Source organism: Xenopus laevis, chromosome 9_10S, assembly GCF_017654675.1.
Source record: "Xenopus laevis strain J_2021 chromosome 9_10S, Xenopus_laevis_v10.1, whole genome shotgun sequence".
NCBI classification, from domain to species: Eukaryota; Metazoa; Chordata; class Amphibia; order Anura; family Pipidae; genus Xenopus; species Xenopus laevis.
Window position 1 is genome coordinate 79476880 of NC_054388.1, and position 22172 is coordinate 79499051.

Sequence of the window (22172 nt, forward strand, 5' to 3'; positions counted from 1 at the left end):
TATAAAGTCTGAAAACTAATTTTGACGATATTTTTTTGTGCCTTTCTTTGTGAAAAATGAAAGTCATGTTTGTTTGTCTGATTTTGCTTCTAAGTGGTTTGTTTTATTCATGTCTTCTTACTGGTTTGATCCTATAGTGCTAAATGCAGTGTGTGGAAAGTCTTCATTGGTTGTTTTGGAAATATAACTAAGGGGCGGTATAACCCATGTGGGATACATAGTAACATACTGTAGTAACATAGCAAGTTACGTTGAAAAAAGACACATGTCCATCAAGTTCAACTTTTTGACTCTGTTTTAACCTGCCTAACTGCTAGTTAATCCAGAGGAAGGAAAACATTGCCTCGGAGGGGGGGGATCCTTCCTGACTCCAAAATGGCAATCGGACTAGTCCCTGGATCAATTTGTACTATGAGCTATCTTCCACAACCCTGTATTCCCTCACTTGCTAAAAAGTCATCCAACCCCTTCTTAAAGCTATCTAATGTATCAGCCTGTACAACTGATTCAGGGAGAGAATTCCACATCTTCACAGCTTTCAAACTTCCAAATATTTAGGCGGAACTTCCTTTCTTCTAATGGGTGACCTCATGTCAGCTAGAAATAGAAAGACCTACTGTTAAATAAAGCATTAGAGAGATTATTATATGATCCCCTTATTTATTTATACATAGTTATCATATCACCCCTTAAGCGCCTCTTCTCCAGCGTGAACATCCCCAATCTGGCCAGTCTTTCCTCATAGCTAAGATTTTCCATACCTTTTACCAGCTTAGTTGCCCTTCTCTGTACCCTCTCTAATACAATATTGTCCTGTTTGAGTGATGGAGACCAAAACTGTACGGCATATTCTAGATGGGGCCTTACCAGTGCTCTATACAGTAGAAGAATGACCCCCTCCTCCCGTGAATCAGTGCCCCTTTTAATACAGCTCAAGATTTTATTTGCCCATGATGCTGCTGACTGACATTTCCTGCTACAGCCAATTTTATTATCTACAAGGACTCCAAGGTCCTTTTCCATTATGGATTTGCCTAGTGCAGTCCCATTAAGGGTGTAAGTGGCTTGTATATTCTTACATCCCAGGTGCATGACTTTACATTTATCAACATTGAATCTCATTTGCCAATTAGATGCCCAGGTTGCCAGTTTGTCAAGATCCTGTTGCAAGGATGCCACATCCTGGATGGAATTAATTGGGCTGGATAGTTTTGTGTAATCTGCAAACACTGATACGATACTTACAATACCCTCCCCTGAGCCATTAATGAACAAGTTAAATAAAAGTGGGCCCAATACTGAGCCCTGAAGGACCCCACTAAGAACCTTACTCCAAGCAGAGAATGTACCATTAACAACCACCCTCTTTGCCCAATCCTGTAGCCAGTTTCCTATCCATGTGCAAACAGCCCAACAGACCTTAGTTTAGAAAGCAGCCATTTGTGGGGCACGGTATCAAATGCTTTGGCAACATCTACTGCTCCCCCACTGTCCAGCATCTTACTTACCTCATCATAAAAATCAATCAAATTTGTCTGACATGACCTGTCCTTCATAAATTATGTTTACAATCAACCGCAACTCCTGTGATTAATCCCATTGGATCTGCTATGCTGATTGATTTTCATTAATAATGGTCTACACATGTGGAGTTGGGATCATGGGAAGAGGCGGGATTATGGCTATAAAGGTGTTTTTTTCACTTGAGACTGTATCCTGATGAAGGGAGGATGTACCCCCCGAAATGTTGATACTTATGGTGTGATAAAACAAAGAAAGGGGAACTTCCCCGACTGCAGAAATATAGTGTGTGTGCGGATCCTTGAACAAAGTCCTTCATAAAGCCATGCTGATTGCTGCTCATAATGCCATTTACTAGGACAAAATTTTTAATGTGATCCCTTAACAAGCCTTCAAATAATTTGCCCACCACAGATGTCAAATTAACTGGCCTATAATTGCCAGACTGAGATTGTAATCCCTTTTAAAATATTGAAATGACATCAGCTTTTCTCCAATCCATAGGTACCATGCCAGATGAAAGCGAATCTGAGAAAATCATAAATAGGGGCCAGTCTAAAACTGAACTAAGCTCTCTTAGAAACCAGTGGTGTATGCCATTTGGCCCAGGCACCTTGTTTACATTAATTTTTATTAAAGCTTTATGAATCATATGCCGAGTCAGCCACTTACTAGATTGAGCTGAGCCAACAGTGCAGATATGAAGTGAGCCAGGGAACTCTGACTCCTCTGTTGTATACACTGAAGAAAAGAACTGATTTAGCACATTTGCCTTTTCTTTATCTGTTAACACTGGTACCATTATTTAAAGGAGCAACAATCTCAACCTGCATCTTTTTTCTATTAAATATACTTTTGGGGTTAGTTTTAGCCTCAGCTGCAATGTGCTTCTCATTTCCTAATGTTGCCTTTCAGATTGCTGTTTAACAACATTTATAATAGTGTTTATATTCATTGAATGCAGCTTCTCTCCCAAAAGATTTGTAGTTTTCTAAGTGCTTTTTTCTTCTTTCTTATTAACTTTTCTTCTTCTATATTAAGCCACATAGGGTGATTCTAAGTGCTTCTAAATTTACTCCTTAAAGGGGAATTCAACCCTCCACAGATTTTGCTAGCAAGCACCAGATGTGAATTGCCATTGAGGGCCCCTGTTGAAACTCTATCTTGGCATAGCACATACCTTAACTGATTCTCTGATATAGCTCTGTGTTTCTTAAGTTTGAATTGCATCTTCGCAGCCACCATTTTGGATTATGCACTTCTGTATTAAAGTTCTTCACTCTTCTGCCTGCACTTCATTATTCTGCATGCTCTTCATAATCAAATCTGTGCATGCGCAAGATTTCTTCCTCAGGTCTCAACATGATTTCACATTGCTGTGGTTACCCAAGACTCATTGTTAAGATATCATGAGACATGGACCCGCAAATGCCAGAGAAATGTGCATAAAAGCTAACCAGGAAGCATGCAAATGCTGGAGATCAAATGCGCATGCGCAAGTTTCATGACAGGTGCTACTGTGCATGTCTCTGTCGGCGATTCAAGCAAGAGGGAGGAGGGAGAGAACGGGTTCCCAGCAGTGTAGGTCTAACCAAAGCAGCTCATGCAGGACTGGGAAAAAGGAAATTGCAAAGGTATTTGAGGGTCAGACAGGGTCACATGCCATTGCCTGTAGCTGCCTTCACAAGACATCAATAGGTGTTTACGGTAGTTCTCCTTTAAGGGAATAAATTGAGAACTGTAATGATTTAATATCATTTTAAATGAATGGTAGCCCCCAAGGCACTAAAATTAGCTTTTCTGAAATCCATGGGTTTTATTAGGTCTCCTTATTTATAAAGGATGCCAGTGACATTGTTAAATGGATTTATTTACACTTGTGACAAATTTTATATAGCTTACTGTTCAGAAACAATGTTAATTTGGGTTTTAATTGTTTTTGTTCTTTTGGTATAATTGGCTGAAACGAGGAAAGTAACTTTGAAAATGTCAATTTACATTGTTTAATTTCTTTATAGCTTTTTAGCTAACTGTACAATGGGGTTGAATCCATTTTGGGCAATTACATTTTCAATGATGTAATAATATAATTTTCCTGGGAGTCTGTATTACAATTTTTTGTTGAAAGCAAAGTAAGACGTTTTGTTTGATTTGGATATAAGATCATTTTTTTTTTCTTTTTTTCGTTCTGCCATTTATTTGCAAAGAACACATGGAACATTTTAGCCACTGCAGTGTATGCTTAATGATAATAAGAGTTATTTGTGCTCAGGTAATTGAAAAGGCACCCATTTCTAGGAGGGGTTGAGAAAGCTGAAGTCTAATTAAGGTCTATGTTCCCTCTGCACAAAGGGGCTGTTATAATAGCAAACCATCTATTTACAAAGTAGCCGCAATATTCACAAATGTTTTCTTTCTCTCAGCTTGTAGTATACAACATAAGGATTTCTGTACTGTGCTAAGTGTACTACAAAGCAATTTCCTTTGTTCTAGGGCCCTATTATGTGTAAGTAGAATTCTTCTGTATGTATCTCTTCTTAGCATGCAGTACGTCAGCCATTATACATATAATTGGCTAGAAATGGTCTTCTTTTATTCTCAAAAACTGGTTTGTGACTGTGCTTGTTAAAAATAGTTTTCATCTAGGCAGGGAATCTTATCATGACACTCTAAGCAAAGCTGAATGCAAAGACCCTTTCAAAAATGCAACGACCCTTTCAAAAATGCAAGTATTTGGTATAAAATACAAGAATACAAAGGTTTACATTTTTAATACCCCTTTTGCATTTTCTGGCTCTTCTGCCTCTGTGTTAGAGGTGTAATTAATTTGTTTCCCCCTAAAAACATAATCATAACTCCAGCCCCTTTGTATGACTATACTGTTAGGCCTTGTGATAACTTGAAATGTGGAGGCTTTAGTTGCTGATCATGACATTGTAACCTACTGTAGTTGATCCAAAATACCTCTTGCCAACATTATATGCAATTAAAAAAATTTTTAGTTTTTTTTTCACCACATTCCACCAGTATAGTTCAACTCCACCTTCCTCAAGCACAAATGCAGTTTCCAGGTTGATTGTTAAAACTTGATCTACTTAAAACCAATCAATCAGACTTTATATTTGCATCAATAATTTTGAATCATCTTAATGGATCAAGCTGAATTGATCAATCTATTAAGATTATTGTTCAATCTGACCCTAAGTCTCCGCTCCAAATATATGACTGTTCATTTGCAAATGTGGGGGCAGGGTGCAAAGTGCCAAAAATCAGACACCAGCCAGAATAGAAGACATAGATGTAGGTAGTGAGCACTAACAGAAATGTCTTCAGTCTGCACATGGGTGGATTTCGGACAGAAAATGCTCTGAAAATGAAATCCACTTTGATCATGTACTGTCAGGCAGACTTATACCTTTCCTGCCATTGCTCACTTCTACTAGCAGGTTTATAGTTTATAGGCATTTTCTCTGACAGCATTTCCCAAATGTGCAAAAATCCTTATACCGCCACTTTTTCTGCAAACACATGTAACATCCACCTATTAATATTTTGGATGGTTATTACATAAAATAATGTTTCTATCATATTTATGACAGTAGAGAATATATATGTTAGGAAAATCCAATAATTGTCTGTAAATTTGGAGGTTCAAATATTTAAAAAGTTCCTCTCAAAACAATACAAACACTGTCTAATCAATGTATTCAATTGAGTGTGCATTTTGGCAGTAAAACTCCAGTATACAGCTAATTGTTTGGCCATAACAACCATTTGTTTTAATGCATGTGAGCTGCCATGTTTTTTGTTTTTTTTTTACATTACAATCTCAGGCAAAGTAATGAAATGTTATTTTACTTTTGAAAACTATGAAGTGTAACTACAAATCCACCATGCATTTAAGATTGTTTCTGGCACACTAAAAGCATTTTATAGATACAATTAGTAATGTGACTCCAAAAATCACCCACCCATCTATGGGTGCTTCTAGAAAGACTTTATCTTCCACTGGTCTGTAGGAGTATTGTAGCCAGAAGCTGCAGGTTATGCTTCATGTGGTTTGTAGCACCCCATACCTACCCCTTTAAACAAATGGTGGTCCTATGCTTTTAAAAAATGGGCATTGGTCTGAGCAGTCTTTCTCTCTTAAAAGCTGCAAAAGCTAATGGCGGTGGAGGACCTAGCCCTCAGACTGAACCCAAATGCCAAGGTCAGGAGGCACTCATCCCAAGAAATGCTACTAGGTTCCAGCCTTTTTTGTACTATGACCGGAGTTAAACAAGTTAGGGACCACCTTACAGGGTTTATCTTGACATGGTATGGAGGCTTATCAATTTTATGATCATTTTGTAATTAAAAAGCCCTGTTTTTGTAAACACATGCACTTGCATATATACTGAATTACGTATGAGACCGGGGAGCAGGGAATGTGCATTGATTAATTGGCCAAATCAGTAGCACTTCCATTGTATTTAAACACATTTTAACCCACAACCCCCCCTTTTTTGTATTTTGTACTGTAGAAGGAAAGTTCCAGACAGTATCCTAAACAATAAATACAGTACATGGAAAAGCTTTTAGCAGGTGGAACAAAGTAATCCCAAATCTGAGAGATTTAATTTAACATTCCCAATGATGCAAAAAGTTATAGTAGTCTTAAAATAAAAGGGAAGTTAAAATAAACCATAAATACATCTGAATGGACACAAATATCCCCACACTACCCAACTAAAAACAGCTCTGCTTGTGAATTTATACAGGAGGATTCATGATTTGGTAAATTAATTTGATGTATAAGATCTGTGTGTGTATCATGAATATATTGCCTATAATATTCTTCCTGCTCTGAGGTGTCAATGCTCCTAGGGGATTTGTATCATTAGAATCAGCTATTCGTGCAACATATGCATTTATATCATTAGTGTGCAGGCATGGGCATGTGTATGAGTGGATATATGGTAATGAGTGTAAAATTATCATGGAAAGGCAAAATAGATTTCATTAATTAATGCCTGTAAATATTTTGCTGCTCAGTCCAGTGTTGCTTTGCTGGCCTTATGCTGTTAACTCTTCTCATCCAATTGCATTTAAACACTTTAAGTCCTTGAGGGGCCATGTACATATTGCTGTGTAATTCTTGCCAATCACCTCCAGCAATGAACTGAGGAAGTTGTGATCCATCTTGCTGTTGCCTCAATGTCTGATGATTCAGTACCAGCTGAGCTCTCTGCAGGGGCCACAGCTTTCATTTTCAATCTGCTACTGGGTGTCCAGAGAGCAGCGGAAAGAACCCAAAGTCTCCTATTGCGAAGAAATTGCCGTAGTATATGCATATTCTCTCACCAGCTGGAAGTGCTTAATAGAATTTGTTACATATACAGTATACAAACGCATAGTCCATTCCCTTTCAAATTTTCTCTGTATTATTATTTACACTTATTTAAAAAGCACCAATATTTCACTGGACATAAACAGGGAATGTACATAGCATATAAAATAACATAGCATACAAAAATAAAACCAATACAAGGAGGCCCTGCTCAGAAGAGCTTAGAATCTGAAAGTAAAACACTCTAGCAGTGAAATATTCAAATCTAAAACAAATATAATTTACTCTATAGCCCCAATTTTATGTACCCAGATTTTGGGAAACTTAGGATCTGGGTTCTATTGTACTTTTTAACTAAACATCATGGTGCCATTTTGACTAATAATTTATTTAAGTTTTAATAATAAAATCCTGCTCTGTAAGTTGAATCTCAGTTTTAAAGAATTTTGTTTTGCACTGCAATTAGAATGCTCAATAATAATATGACAAGACATGTGAGAAATGAAATCAAATTGCTTAATAAAGATTTATTGAGCAAGCAGGTTAGTTCACAAGTTACAAAACAAAGTGACATTTTTTGATAATGCCCCACCGTGATTCTGTAATCCATCTTAACCTCATCTGGTTTGATTGCATATCATTCATGAAATTACTTTTCTTTTTTACATTAGTGAGTATATTTATATATATTTATTATATTTTGTATTACCCTGTAAGCTCGGTTGGTTAAATAGATTACCATTTTTTTTCTACTTTGCAAGACCTGTGAGTGTAGCTTTATATGATGTTATAGTTTTTTTATTCTGGCACACAGACAATTAGTTTATACAGAGTGCAAACTACATGCTAGTATAAAAATGTTTATTGATATTTTAATAGAAACATGCATCCCTAAAAAGTAATGAAACTGTGAATGGTCAAATTCCGTGAAATGAAGGGAATGCTAATTACTTTTTTTTTTATCCTAGTGTGATTTTAAAGGAATAGGTTTTGTGGGTCCCCTCTATAATTTCTAGTAGACAGCAATGTTTTGGTATTTTTAATTCAATATCACTTCATCAGTTATATCATTATCATATGTATTATTTGTATGGAGCTCCTGCAAAAAACACATTTGCTTTTTGTATTGTGTTGCAATCACTAGTTAAAAAGCAAAAAAAGGCATTTTGCCCATGAGCCCCATATATTTATATGCATGGGGTCATCAGCCAAGCATTTCTATTGACTATTTTTTTTTTTAGCTTGTACTATATCTGCCTATTACTTTGATTTGCCTGAAGAAATTGCTGCCCAAAGAGAGATTCTCTTTGAAATATGAACATTTATTTTTCCTAAAATTGAGCCATAACTGGTAATTTCACTATGGTCTGTAAATAATTTTTCCCTATGTCAGTTTAACCGCAATGAGTAAATAAACTGAGCCTCGGAGTGATCTGTTTACTTGTTCAGCACTGCTGAATGCTGATTTTGTGTTAGAGGAATGACCATTTAGTAGAAAACTGACATCATTTCAAAATGAGATAATGCTTTTTTAGGCCATTCCCTTGACAGGAAACACCAGCCTATGTCCATAACACTACCAACAATAATGAAAATCTGAAATACTACGTCTATTTATTGTAAAAATCCAAGGAAACCTGAAAATAAATCACAGGGTATATCAAAGACAAAATCATGGTAGGTTTACTAACTTAGCCTCACTTTTTAATTCCCCTTTATTTGTTTCCCAGCCAAGAATTCCCTTCATTTTTTTAGAACTGTATCCCACCTATCTTTGGTATGGATCTGTGGTAGCTGTCATTGCCAAAGGCACCTGTACAGGCATGTGCAAAGTCAAGTTAGGCATCAATGATAGTGCATGGGTCCCATAGGGGCCTTCACATCATTGCTGACATATTACAAAAAGGCAAAATATGGAGGGCTTAAATTTATCTGTGAATTTAGGCTGTGGTCAAAGTATATTTTAAAAAATGTTTATAGTTGGCTATGTATGTGTTTCTTCATATAGTGCTTTTTGCATGCCCAGAGCTGTACATTTTACATCACATTCAAAGTACAGTTAGGTTCAATATTTATTGCCTTGTACAACTCACAATCTAAGTGGGTGGGTAGAAATAATTAAGTTCAGGCAAAGGTAGCAGATGTGGGTGTTGGTAAAAGGTGGAGGCTTTGAGAAGAATTATCCTTTACTTTATAGGGAGTCACAATAATGCTTTCAATAGCAGGAAAAAAGGTGAGAGCTGGGGGATTCCCCCAGTAAGCACTTGCTGCTTGAGAACAACTAGAAAAAAAAACATGTGACATAATAAAGGATGGTAGTGAAGTTATTAGTGAAAGGAAAGGTGTAAGGTACAAGAAGAGGGCTAAGTAAGTAACCTTGAAATACCATCACGCTGGTAGAGAGCTATGCTTTCATATTTGCATCTGTTTTGTTCAGTGGACTTGGAATACGAAACCAGACACATTGTACATTCTAGGCTATCAAGATAGCTTACAGTTACATCTGCCTTTTTACTGAACAGATCCATGTCTCAAATGTTATCCATGCTGCTGGGATGTAAGCAGTAATGTATACTGTAAGTTCAGTGGTCTATGTGATGCTGCAGGTGCTTCATCATTAGTGATGGGCGAATTTGCGTGAAAAATTCGCGAAACGGCGCCGGCGTCTCGTTTTTGACGCCGGCGTCCGTTTTTTCGGAAAAAAAATTTTGCCGCGAATTTTCGCTGGCGGCGAAACGCGCAAATTCGCCGCGAATTCGCCTGGCGAATAAATTCGCCCATCACTATTCCTCATCAAGGAGTACTTAGTAAGCTCTGCACAGAGTTAGTGAAAGACTCCACGTCACTCCCGATGTGAAAAAAGCATCCATATTTATAGCAGAAGGATCTTGAATCCTCTGCATGGCAATACAAGACGGGAGCAAGCTTCAAAAAAATTAAACACTAAAGGAGAAGACTACATCACCATTTCTGCTGCTGCTATAGAGGACTGCAAGTTGGAAAGCCCACAATAGTTCTAAACATATCTTATAGTTATAAGTTGGACTTGAATGTGCCTATTTTGAAACATAAACTAGTTTTACTGCTGAGAGTAGCATGAATTCACCTTTCTTAGCATTTGGATCCCACTTCATGGTCAGAGTGGTCTCACTTCCTCCATCCTTTCAGTCAAACTTTACAAACAAAGAAGCGATAGTTGCAAAAAAGATATGTTACCTTTAAGTCAAGAGACTACATTAGTAGTATATTTTTTATTGTTACTGAAGGCTGACAAAAATCCTGCAGATCATTACCCTTGCCAACAGTAAGAAGTACTGTGATTGTACCCTTAAAATGTGTACTGTTGTCTGAACATCTTAGTAAACTATTGCCTATCCTGGCAAATTGCTTAGGTCCTGGACTGTTTTGTTTATCTTGGTAATAGCAACATAATTAGTTGAGGGAAATAATGGAAAAGAACAGTAATTACCTGATAAAGCAATTGAACCTGACATGTTTTGATACAAGACACAATTAAAGGCAAGATTACATTGATAAAGGTGTTAAAAAAACACAAAAACAAATTTGGACTTTGCCTAATAACTTGTTTCATTGTTTACAGATTTGCTTTTATCTGTTATACTGAACTTTCATGTTTGCTTCAAGTCAATTCAGAAATACTTCGCCAGAAGTTAGGTTAGGCTTGAGAATAAAGATGATAACATTCAACAATATAAGGAATAGAAATGTGAACCTTATAAAATGAATCCAAAATGTTGATAAAACACATAGCCAGATGGTTAACTCACGTGTGACAACCTGTTCCCCAAGGATAGTGTCAAATGCATAGAGATATAATTCATTGCTGCCCCGAGAAAAATCTGTTTGTTGATGCTCCTCCATTTAAAAACTAAAACATGTAACATAGTAACATACATAGTAACATAGTAAGTAAGGTTGAAAAAAGACACATGTCCATCGAGTTCAACCTTTTTTTTTTTTTTTTTTTATTAACTACCTATCTGCCAGTTGATCCAGAGGAAGGCAAAAAAACCCATCTGAAGCCTCTCCAATTTGCCTTAGAGGGGGAAAAATTCCTTCCTGACTCCAAAATGTCAATCGGACTAGACCCTGGATCAACTTGGACTATGAGCTATTTCCCATAACCCTGTATTCCCTTACTTGCTAAAAAGCCATCTATTTCCCATTGAACGCCAGTATGATAATCCCACCTCCACTTTCTCCTTTCCCCCCCAAAAAAATGTCTCTCACAGATACCTGTTATATTACTGTTGTCTCACTTGTCTCCTGCTTTCCTAATCAACTAGTTGGTACTTAGATCAAGCCATGTTTCACCTGGTCTAATTTCTGTATCAAAGGTAGAGACTGAGCTTAAATCCCTGATTAAATATCTTTTGCGGTATCAGGTGCTAAACTGAAGGATCCACGCCTGCTTCCAGGGTCAGACAATCCAATTAAGACAGATATCAGCAGCACACTGCCAATTTGAAGAAAATGTGAAGTTTATTGCATCATTCAAAAAGGGCTTGAATGACTTGGGAGCAGTGGTCTTTGTACACAACATGAATTATGCAAACTGCATGTTCGCCTCATGTGGATCCAAAATAATTACTCCTTATTACTACTTCGGGACTAAAACTGTAAACTATATTCTGATAATACACAAAAGCCATGAATATACTACTGTATCCTTATAAACAGCTCTAAGTGATGTCATCAGTTATAAATGGAGCTTAGCGGTGTCATTTTTGTCACATGACTCACTAAAACTTGTGTATTATAATAAAATACAGTACCCCTTGTTGGAAAATATGAGGATATTAGAAGTAACTTAAGAATTCCATGACCTGTATAAAAGCTTTTGGCCTTGTGCTTTTATTTGGTCATGGAACTCCTTGGCGACTTATAATATCCTTATATTTTACAGTAAGGGGTACTTTATTCACTATATAAGAATTGTACTCCAACGTCATTATAAATGTGCCATTTCTAATGTATATGTTTTAACTGTAGATTTTAAGGAATAATGTATCCCCTGCTAAAATTTATAAAGATATTAAAAGTCACCCTAGAGTTACTTGACCTATGTAATGTGTAAATTAAAACCTCCCATACTTTACCAACTTAAAAAAATACATATAAGATTATCACAATGCAAATACTGGGTTTATTTTGGATTTTAAGAAGTGAGGAAAGATTGGTATTTCACCAATTTTTACATAATATTTCAAAGTTAAGTTTACCTATGTTCTATAACTGGCTTTTTGGACAAAAGAGAGGTATATCAAGGTTACAGTCTCTAACAGAACACAATATAAAGCCTGTTCACCGCAACCTCTCTCATTGAAATTTGATATACTTACATTTCAGACTCCTTCCTCAATAGTGAATTGCTTTTTTTTTAGCTCTCAGTCTAGTTGATGTATATTTCTATTAAGACTGACAGGTATATGGTAACCTTAACCTATGTTACTGGTTAGTAGAAATAGTTTATGCAATTATATCATCATGTTATTATTGTGAAAAGAAACATGTGCTTAAATGGTCTGGCTTTTTATTAGTAGGTGATTGAAATAACAAAATATGGACGGAAAAAATCAGCTTGTGATGGGTATCAGTTATTTTAGCCAAATGTTGTTTCTACAAACCAATGACAGAGCCTGATTTTACTGAAAGGATTAAGTTGTCCATTTTATTTTTCATTGACCAGACGGTCTTGTGGTGGATTCCATATTCATGGAGACATACTGTATAAATGTGGCTTTGGTACCTCTGGTACCTCTGAGTATTTACACTTACTCATTTTTAGGTCCTTTGGGAATTTGTCTGTAGTGCATATGTTAGTAATAATAAACCAACCGTGCTATGCCTTGAAATAGGCTATTCTGTTGGTAATGCATTAAAAATAGATCTAAAAAAGGGAGCTATGTCCACAACTCCTTTAGGGCTGCATGTTGGAGATTGTGGATTTAAACAATAGGGCTTATTTACGTCTGCACAAACACTGGGCAACTTGCACTTTTCCTCGCTGTCTAAAATCACTTTCATTAACAGTATTTGCATTCAAATGTGCCCGACGCTTTTCTGTATAATTGTACTCAGTGCCGCTCAGTTCTGCCTCCCTTCCCTCTGAATCGGGCACTGCTGCTCCTATAGCTGCCACCTGATTGTCATTAACCTGCAGAACACCTGACACCAGCCAGACGCTGGATTTGGTGCAACAGAGTCCAATTTGTGAAAAAGTGCATGTTTAGTTGTCCATTTTAGTTGTCCATTTTGATGAATCAGATGCAGTTGTGCCAGACGCAGCACAATTGCATTAAGTTTGAACACATTAATTGCACCTAAAATGACAGAGGAATTGTGGGGAAAATGGGGGGGGGAACACATGGCAGTTGCACTCAAAATTGCACTTTGCTCACTGCGTTAGGGTAGTATTGTGATTGGAAACTGGCAACATCCCCTTAATTTACAGAACCATGGTTAATTACATTTCCTTGTATATTTCTTTGACTATTGATTTAAAGTATATGCAGAGATGTTTAACTGCATATAAAGCTATATTTATGGCCTCTGTGTATGTATTCATAGAGGGTAGAAGCCATGCTGGTTGGTGTACTGAACTAAAATTCAATTTTATCTTTAGGCACCGGTGGCCAAATTATTATGACAAATGAGAGTATGATTGATTTGGATTATTCAAGCAGTAACTTCAGCAGTGCCCTTATTTTACTTAGCATGAAGCACTTTAAAAGCATTTATTGTTCTCAAAATCCATAGTTTTTCTTTAAAACATCCCTTTAATCAATACGGGCAGTTGCCCTCGCCGTTGTACAGAGGTAGGGACCCGGCATCCAGCTGTGCTGCTAACACTGGGACCTGTGTATTATAATCTGAGGAGTCATTTACAGAGGTATTCAAACAATTCCTTTAGAAACCCAACTTTGAAAGAATTTCTTTTATTCAGCGCTGACCATTGTCCCCAGTATTGATTGAAATGATTGCCCTTTTTCATCTGACTTGATTTTTGTATTCTCCTTTTTTATGAATTGGCTTCAATTTATCACTGTGCATATTATGTGTAGTTATCACTGTCTCTTTTTTTTCTGTAAATTCTTTCTAATCTGTTCTTGTGTATTGTGTCTGTACCACAGTCGATCATTATTATCTCAGAAATCCTGGGCCCCATGCAACAAATTGTGCACTTATTATTAAAGCGCCGGCTGTTCAAATAGGATAGGGAGAAAGACAAAAACAACGCTATGCATCACATTTCTTTTTCACATTTTTTTCTCTTTTGCCTTTTCTTATACATTGAAGCTAGGATAAGCTAAATAGACCAGGGTATTTGTGAGAGCATATAACTACAGTATGTGCCGCTAAGCAGTTTAAGTAATGGTGATCTAAATTGCACTAAGTTCAATTGAGAGCAAATGGAAACACCAACACTTTACATCCAAAAGATGCCCAGCACATGATTGTGCTTATATATGGGTGATTATTGCAGCACAAGTTACTGTTGATGGGAAACATACTAAGTATGGTGCTGCTGTACCTTGCGGGAAATCTCCTCTTTTAGGGCTAGTCCACACGGGGAGATAGCCCTGCGTTTGCGGTCGCGGCGACAAAGCGCCGCGCCAGTCGCCGCGACCGGCGCAGGCGACAGTTTTGTATGGGCGCCTATGTAAAAACGCCTGTGCTAACCACACGAGGCGATGCGCTTTTCAACAGTCGCCTGAAAAAGCCTGGCGAGGCATTTTCAGGCGACTGTTGAAAAGCGCATCGCCTCGTGTGGTTAGCACAGGCGTTTTTACATAGGCGCCCATACAAAACTGTCGCCTGCGCCGGTCGCGGCGACTGGCGCGGCGCTTTGTCGCCGCGACCGCAAACGCAAGGCTATCTCCCCGTGTGGAATAGCCCTTATAGTCGACGAATCAACAAAAGATCTCGCTGTATTGAGGCAAGCAGCAATAGCTGCAGGTACCATCTCCTACATTTTTGTGTGATTACACAATTCAAATGTTTTATTTGCGGTGATTGCTGTTCTTCTCAGTGAAGGGGTACTTTCAGGTACTGTGTTGTCCGCAGTGGTGATTTCCCAGAGTAGTTGTTGGGTTCAGTAGTATAGAGACCTGTTATCCCGAATGTTTGGGACCTACGGGTTTCTGGATAATGGATATTTCGGACACCTGTATCTTCATATCTTAGGTCCACTAGAAAATCATGTCAATATTAAATAAACCCAATAGGCTGGTTTTGCTTCCAATAGGGATCAATTAGATCTTAGTTTGGATCAAGTACAAGGTACTGTTTTATTATTACAGAGAAAAAGAAAATCATTTTTAACAATTTGGATTATTTGGATAAAATGCAGTCTATGGGAGATGGCCTTTCTGTAATTTGGAGCTTTCTGGATGACAGGTTTCCAGATAATGGATCCCGTATCTGTTAAATGATTGAATAGTGAATTAATACAGGTATGGGATCTTTTATCCAGAAATCTGATATCCAGAAAGCCCTCCACGCCCTACCTTGCATGTTATGCAAATATTGTGCTCTGGCTTTTGGCTTTTAGCATTACTGTATTTACAAGTGTGGACTGCGGGTTTGGTTGCCACCTTTTCTGAAAAAAAAAAAAAAATACCAGCCTTCCTATATTTTTTTGGACTTTCCCTATAAATCACTTAGGCATCAAGCAACATTTTTACTGGCCAGGCCGGTAAAATGCCGGCCAGTTGGCAACCCTAACTGCGGGAAGCAGAGCACAATATTTGAAGGTGCTGGGCTGCGAGCTCCTTAGCACTTTGCTCCTATTGGCACTCCCCAACTTGTGTCTAAATGGCACGCAAGTTAGGAGGTGAGTTACAGGACTGAATGGGGATGCCTTCTTGCTTCCCACAGCCCTCACTCATGAATGCAGCCTTGCACCAGTTGCACCCTACCTTGGGAATTTTTTTTTTTTTTTTTTTACAAAAGACACCAGTTAATAGTGCTGCAGCAATCAGTTCAAAACAGAACAGATTTTTTTCTATTTCATTTTGAAATCTGATATGGGGTTAGACATATACAGTATTGTCCATTTTCCAGGTGCCCCTAGGTGCTTAAAAGAACAGTAACACCAACAAATGAAAGCGTATTAAAGGAAAGACAATATAATGAACCGTTGCCCTGCACTGGAAAAACTGGTGTGTTTACTTCAGAAAAATAACTATAGTTTATACACACAAGCTGCTGTGTGGCCTTGGGGGTAGCCATTCAAGCACAGGACACATACTAGATAAAAGTTCTGAAAAATCCCATTGTATGCTACATGCTTATCTGTTATCTTCTGTGTATCCTTTGCCTTTTCTCATTTTTTAGCTTTGAATGGCTGCCCCCATGGCTACACAGCAGCTTGTTTATATAAATTATAGTAGAGTTTCTGAAACAAACACACAAGTTTTAACAGTGCAGTACAACAGTACATTATGTTTTCTGTACATTAGGACACTTTCATTTTCTGGTTTTAGTGGTCCTTTAAAACATTTCTTACTGCTTCACTGCAAATTGAAGTGATATAACCCACTCCCCCAGCAGCCTAACAATAGAACAATAGGAAGGTAACCAGGTAACAGCTTCCTGACACAAGACAGCAGCTCATTGGTACATATAAGAATTGCACTCAGTAGTTAAAATCCAGGTCCCACTGTGACACCTTCAGTTACATTGAGTAGGAGAAACAACAGCCTGCCTGAAAGCAGTTCCAGCCTAAAGTGCTGGCTCTTTCTGAAAGACCAGGCAAAAGGACCTGAGGTGGCTGCCTACACACCAATATTACAACTAAAGAAAAATACACTTGCTGGTTCAGGAATAAAATGTTATTATATGTGGTAGAGTGAATAATTTGCATTATAAACAATGTAATTTAGAAATAAAAACTACACCATAAAAATAAGGATCCATAAATTGCTGGCCTGTATCAAGTTGTTGTCCTCAGTATATAATCATAGGAGATGGAAGATTCTATTATTGTGTACTTAATATACATTTTAAAAAATGACGCCCATAAGTACTAAATAAGTTAATAACCAAACAGATTTTAACCAGGGCATATTTGCCCAGCATTTGTATGTTCCCCCATGTTTTCCTGGTTTTAATCTGTGTGCTCTGGTTTCTTCCCTCCAAAAATATGCTTATAGGTTAATTGGCTTCTGATGAATGTGACCCTAGCATGTCTGAGCATTTTTGTGACTGCAGTTGAGAAATGAAATGATATCCATTGTGACAGGAACTGATAAAAATACTAGATTATCTTCTGTACATATTATATTTGTACATACAGTAGATCTGTTGCCATTCGGTGAAATAAACAAAATGAACTGTATATAGTGTTCTTTAAAAGCCATGTTGTCATTCTGCTCACAAAACCTTATGCTCAAAAAGAAAACTAGTTGGCATGGGATGTGGTGGGACCATTTGCTGAGTAACACAATGGGGTCCGTTTACTAAAGTGCAGTAAATCTGACTTTAAGGGGTCCGTTTACTAAAGTGCAGAAAATATAGACAAATTTGTCGCCAAATATGTTTTCGTCAGTTTACTAACCTGCGGTAAATATAAATTTGCATATTTTCTTGCGCAAAATTAAGTTTTCGACAGTTATCGCATTCCCTGAAAATAACGCTACATACATATTAAAGCCTGGTTTACTAAACAGCGAAATATGCAAAAGACAAAATTTATGCAAAACTATTCGCAAAATATTACCACCACCTCTTATCTCAGCGATAACAAGAGGAAACTTAAAGTCAGATTTACCGCACTTTAGTAAACGGACCCCTATGTTTCCGCATGTTATCGCTGAGAATATTTTTCCACCAGAATATTCGCAGCGACTAAATTTACTAAACAGCGATGCACTCAGAAGTCATTGCGGTAACTATGTTAACGAACCAGCTTACGTTATTGGTAATTTTAGCAAATAAATTTTCTGGCGACAAATTACATTTTTGCGAATATTTATGCTATAAAATAGTCTTGTTTTATGGTGGTTATTATGGCAATTTTTACTGTGACATTAATGACCAGAAATGCATCTTCAAAACTTATAAACTTTATTGACTGATGATTATACCATCCAACAACATTAATAGACTAACACCAATCAAACATGTCTGCATCATATAAACCCTTCTGCCAATAGAATTATATGAACAAGAAATCATACCAGTCAATCTCTTTGCTTCATAGAAATGTACAGTTTAATGTAGCCAACAATGAAACCAAAAAAGCGTAGAGGCTGACGAATCCTTGACTATGATGCCGCTGCCAATAATACACCTCTGAGCTGAAACTGCTGCTGTTGCACCAGATAGAAGCAGAAGCCAAAACATCCTGTCAGCAATAGCTACAGATCTCTCTCCTGTCAGCAAAGAATGATGGGTAAAAAAAACTATTATGGGATATTTCCTGCCCCTTGAGAATTTTCTGGCGAAAAAATACTTTTACGCCACTACATAGGTGACGGTAAAATATTGTGAATACTCTAGTGTAAATTTTGTCTTTTGCACATTTCGCTGTTTAGTAAACCAGGCGTTAATGTGTACGTAGCGTTATTTTCAGCGAATGCGATAACTGGCGAAAACATATTTTTGCGCAAGAAAATTTGCAAATTTATATTTACCGCAGGTTAGTAAACTGACGAAAACATATTTGGCGACAAATTTGTCTGAATTTTGTGCGAATATTTTTACCGCGCTTTAGTAAACGGACCCCAGAGACTTCCTTTTAACTTTAGCTTGGGATTTCCTTATTCCAGCTGTGAGATCAGAGTCCAAGAGCTGATATTCGGCAATATAAAATGAAAAGATCACTTTATTATTCGTGGCCCAGCTCCATTAGACTTTTATGTAAAAACCAGTCCATATTGTATTCAGAATTAAATGTCCAAAAACGAATGTTTTGGGGAATGCTCAATTTTCCAGCTTCCCTGCAGACATAATGGAGCCAGGATAGCAGCTGTCCTGTCATATGGAATGGCTTGCATTGCTGTGAAATTGTTAGGTGTTTCCTGTCACACGTTAATACTTCCTTTGTTTACAACACTAACTTACAGGAAACAGGCAAACCTCATCAGTTTTCATTTACTGTTGCTTTATAGTCAAAAGTAGAATTTGTGCTCCTCTTATGGGGTTTTAACCTCACATTTAGCTGTTATTCTGTGATCTCTGTGAAACTGCCAAATGGAAGCACAAAGCCAACAAATTAGTCACAATAGGCTCTTTCATTCCAATTAATAGCAAGTTACCTTAAATATTGAAAGTCAGTTGTTTACATCATGTGATTGATCAGGTGATGTGGTGGATAAAATGCTTCTGTGGTTCCAATCCTCTCTACCATTACACCCAATTTATACAGGTATGGGACCTTATCTAGAATGCTCAGGACCTGGGGCTTTCCGGATAATGGATCTTTTCTGTAATTTGGATCTTCATACCTTAAGCCTATTAGAAAATTATGTAAACATTAAACAAAAACCAATAGGTTGGTTCTGCTTCCAATAAGAATTAATTATATTTTAGTTTGGATCAAGTACAAGGAACTTTTTTATTATTACAAAGAAAAAAATTATTTTAAAAAATTGGATAATTTGGATAAAATGGAGTCTATGGGAGACGTTCCATAATTCAAAGCTTTTTGATAATGGGTTTTCCATACCTGTACTTCATATTTCTGCAGTTCAATGAGACATTTTGTTGTTTTGTTTTAAATTCTGGAAAACTGCTTTGGCAAAAAAAATGCTAAAACTAAGGTTAAAATTACACATGGCACTACAGTGTAATGATGTTTTTATTTTGTGTTCAGCAAGACATTACAACTCATCACTTATGTTTACAGTGGAAGTGTTACAGTAATAACGAAATGATCATATTTCTGATCTAAAAGCATCTCCTAAAATGTGTGTTTTTTATTAAAAAAAAAATTCTCTCTCCAAGTCTCCATCTGTAAATGAATTAAAGTGAATGTGTTTCTGTTTATGGCCTGCTCCATAGTGTGCCAGGAGTGGGGAACTTCTCTAACTGCTAAGTGCTTCTCCTATCTGGCCAAACTCACTGCCGATTGGAAATCCCAACCATATCTGTCAATCTAATAGTGGTATCACTATTGTGGTTCCATCTACATCTTAGAAATCCAATGATATCTTTAGTTTCAGAGTGTCATTAGTAGTTTCCAATGATATCTTTAGTTTCAGAGTGTCATTAGTAGTTTCCTTTGTATAGATGTAGTTTCCTTTGTATTAGATGTATCCTTTGTATATCTGGAGAACAAACTTTAACAGATATAAACAGATAGACCTATACCAGACCCACGATTTAAAGTCCCTCTATCTGTATTTTACCTGCTCAGATACAAAATTCATTCAACCCATTATTTCTAACACCCCCTCATCCTGCCCATACACAACTGGGGAGCCTGTCAGTTATAAGGACAGGTGGATTTCAATGGCAAAACAAACACACAAAAAATAGCTGAGGGCAACATAGACATTTCAGAGAAGTCTATGGCCAGATGTGATTAGAACTGGACACAGTGCAGGGGTTGGTTTCAGGAAAACTTTTACAGAATCACTCGAAGTCTCTTCATACACTATGCAATTGGCAACCAATTTTATTTTAGAACATTAAATATATTGGCCTGCCAGTTTGTTTATTTGCTACATTAGATGCCTCATCCGCTCTGCTAATTTCAGGAAACAGAACATATAGAATTTCTTATATGGAACCTCGATATCCAGAAAGCTCCAAATTATGGAAAAACCATCTCCCAGAATGCATATTTTCAGCAAGCAATATACATTTTTTTTTAAATTATTTCTATCTAATAATAAAACAATAGCTTGTACTCAATAGTAATGGCTGCATAAATCAATTTAATCTGCAACTTTTGGGTTTATTTAATGTTTAAAATGTTATTTTAGTGGCCTTAAGCAGTGTCGGACTGGCCCACCAGAAAATCTCCCGGTGGGCCCAGGTGTCAGTGGGCGCTCATGCTGCAAAACATTTGGCCTATTTCATGGCCATTCCCTATTTCTATGAGAGCAAAGCGGCTAAATGAATGGAATAATAGATTATAGTATGTAAAGACAAGAGACTAGGAGAATAGAGGTTGGGTGAGGAGAGGAAGAATGATAGTACGGAGAGTGGGCCCCTGGTCTAATTTTTTTTGGTGGGCCCCTGGCCTAAGATTTTTGGGTGGGCCCCTAGTGTCCCAGTCCGACACTGGCCTTAAGGTTTGCTAACCCAAATAATTGAAACAAAAAAAAACTCTCTTATGGGAAATCCCAGGTTCCAAGCGTTCTAGATAGATCCTATACCTGTATATAACTGATTACTTAGTCTAATATTGTCCTATCCAAGTGCTTTGCTTATGTGTAATAGCCATGTGCACACGATTCAGTTTACTTTTGTCACTACATTTGGCAAACTGAAAGGGGTTTGATCTGATTTGTAAGGGATAGACAGTAGCTGATTATTTTTGAACTGACCTTGTTTTCTCTGTGTCATCTGTGCTTGCACTAATGTCAGTCCTCCAAATGTGACTGAATATTATGAAATATAAATCTAGATTTGAGCCTGTGAACTAATGTTCAGTGCTGGTGACGTATGGCTGTGTCTTGCTTGACTTGTTTTCACGCTTCATAATGGCTCTGAGCCACACCAAATGCAGCAAAATCCTCAGCTGTTTGATAAAATACATTTTCAAAGATCCTACAGCAATTTATATGAAAATTATCTAAGATCCAAGTAAAATAGGCTCTAGTTCCTTGCAAATGGTAGAGTGAGAAAGCACAAAAGGCTGCTTTATTCTGCATTAAAAGAGATATCAGACTTTCCCCATCCTATGTTATTATTTAATTAGAAATGCTATTGAAGTGAAGCAGTGTAAGGAGCCTTAATAGTGCACCTAGTAACAACCGATTAAGTAGTAAATGCAGTAATAATTATTGGACTAAATGCAAATGGGTCTGAAACAGTAAAAAAAAAAAACACTGTCTGATCTCATGCGGTAGTCTGTGTATAGTTTTATTGATTAATTCTATCTATCTAGACTAGAGCCTAGTTTCTTTACCCGTCGTGCATAAACTACATCATGTGCATTTGGCAACGGTGGGGCTACAGAGTTTAGAAACACTGTTTCACATTATGACGGTCGACTAATGCCCTATATGAACGTCATTTCCAGAAAATATCACAGTGCACAGCAACCCTATAATCTAGTAGCTATTCTCCCACGTAGCTCTGTGCTGCTATTTTGGCATCATGCCCCATTTCATTTGTGTATGGA

The 22172-nt window shown here is 37.3% G+C and overlaps 1 protein-coding gene across 2 annotated transcripts in view; it reads left to right on the top strand.

Moving 5' to 3' along the window:
• LOC108703061 (partitioning defective 3 homolog B) overlaps nt 1-22172 on the top strand; it is a 407382-nt gene that overhangs the window by 250314 nt on the left and 134896 nt on the right. The window lies entirely within an intron of this gene.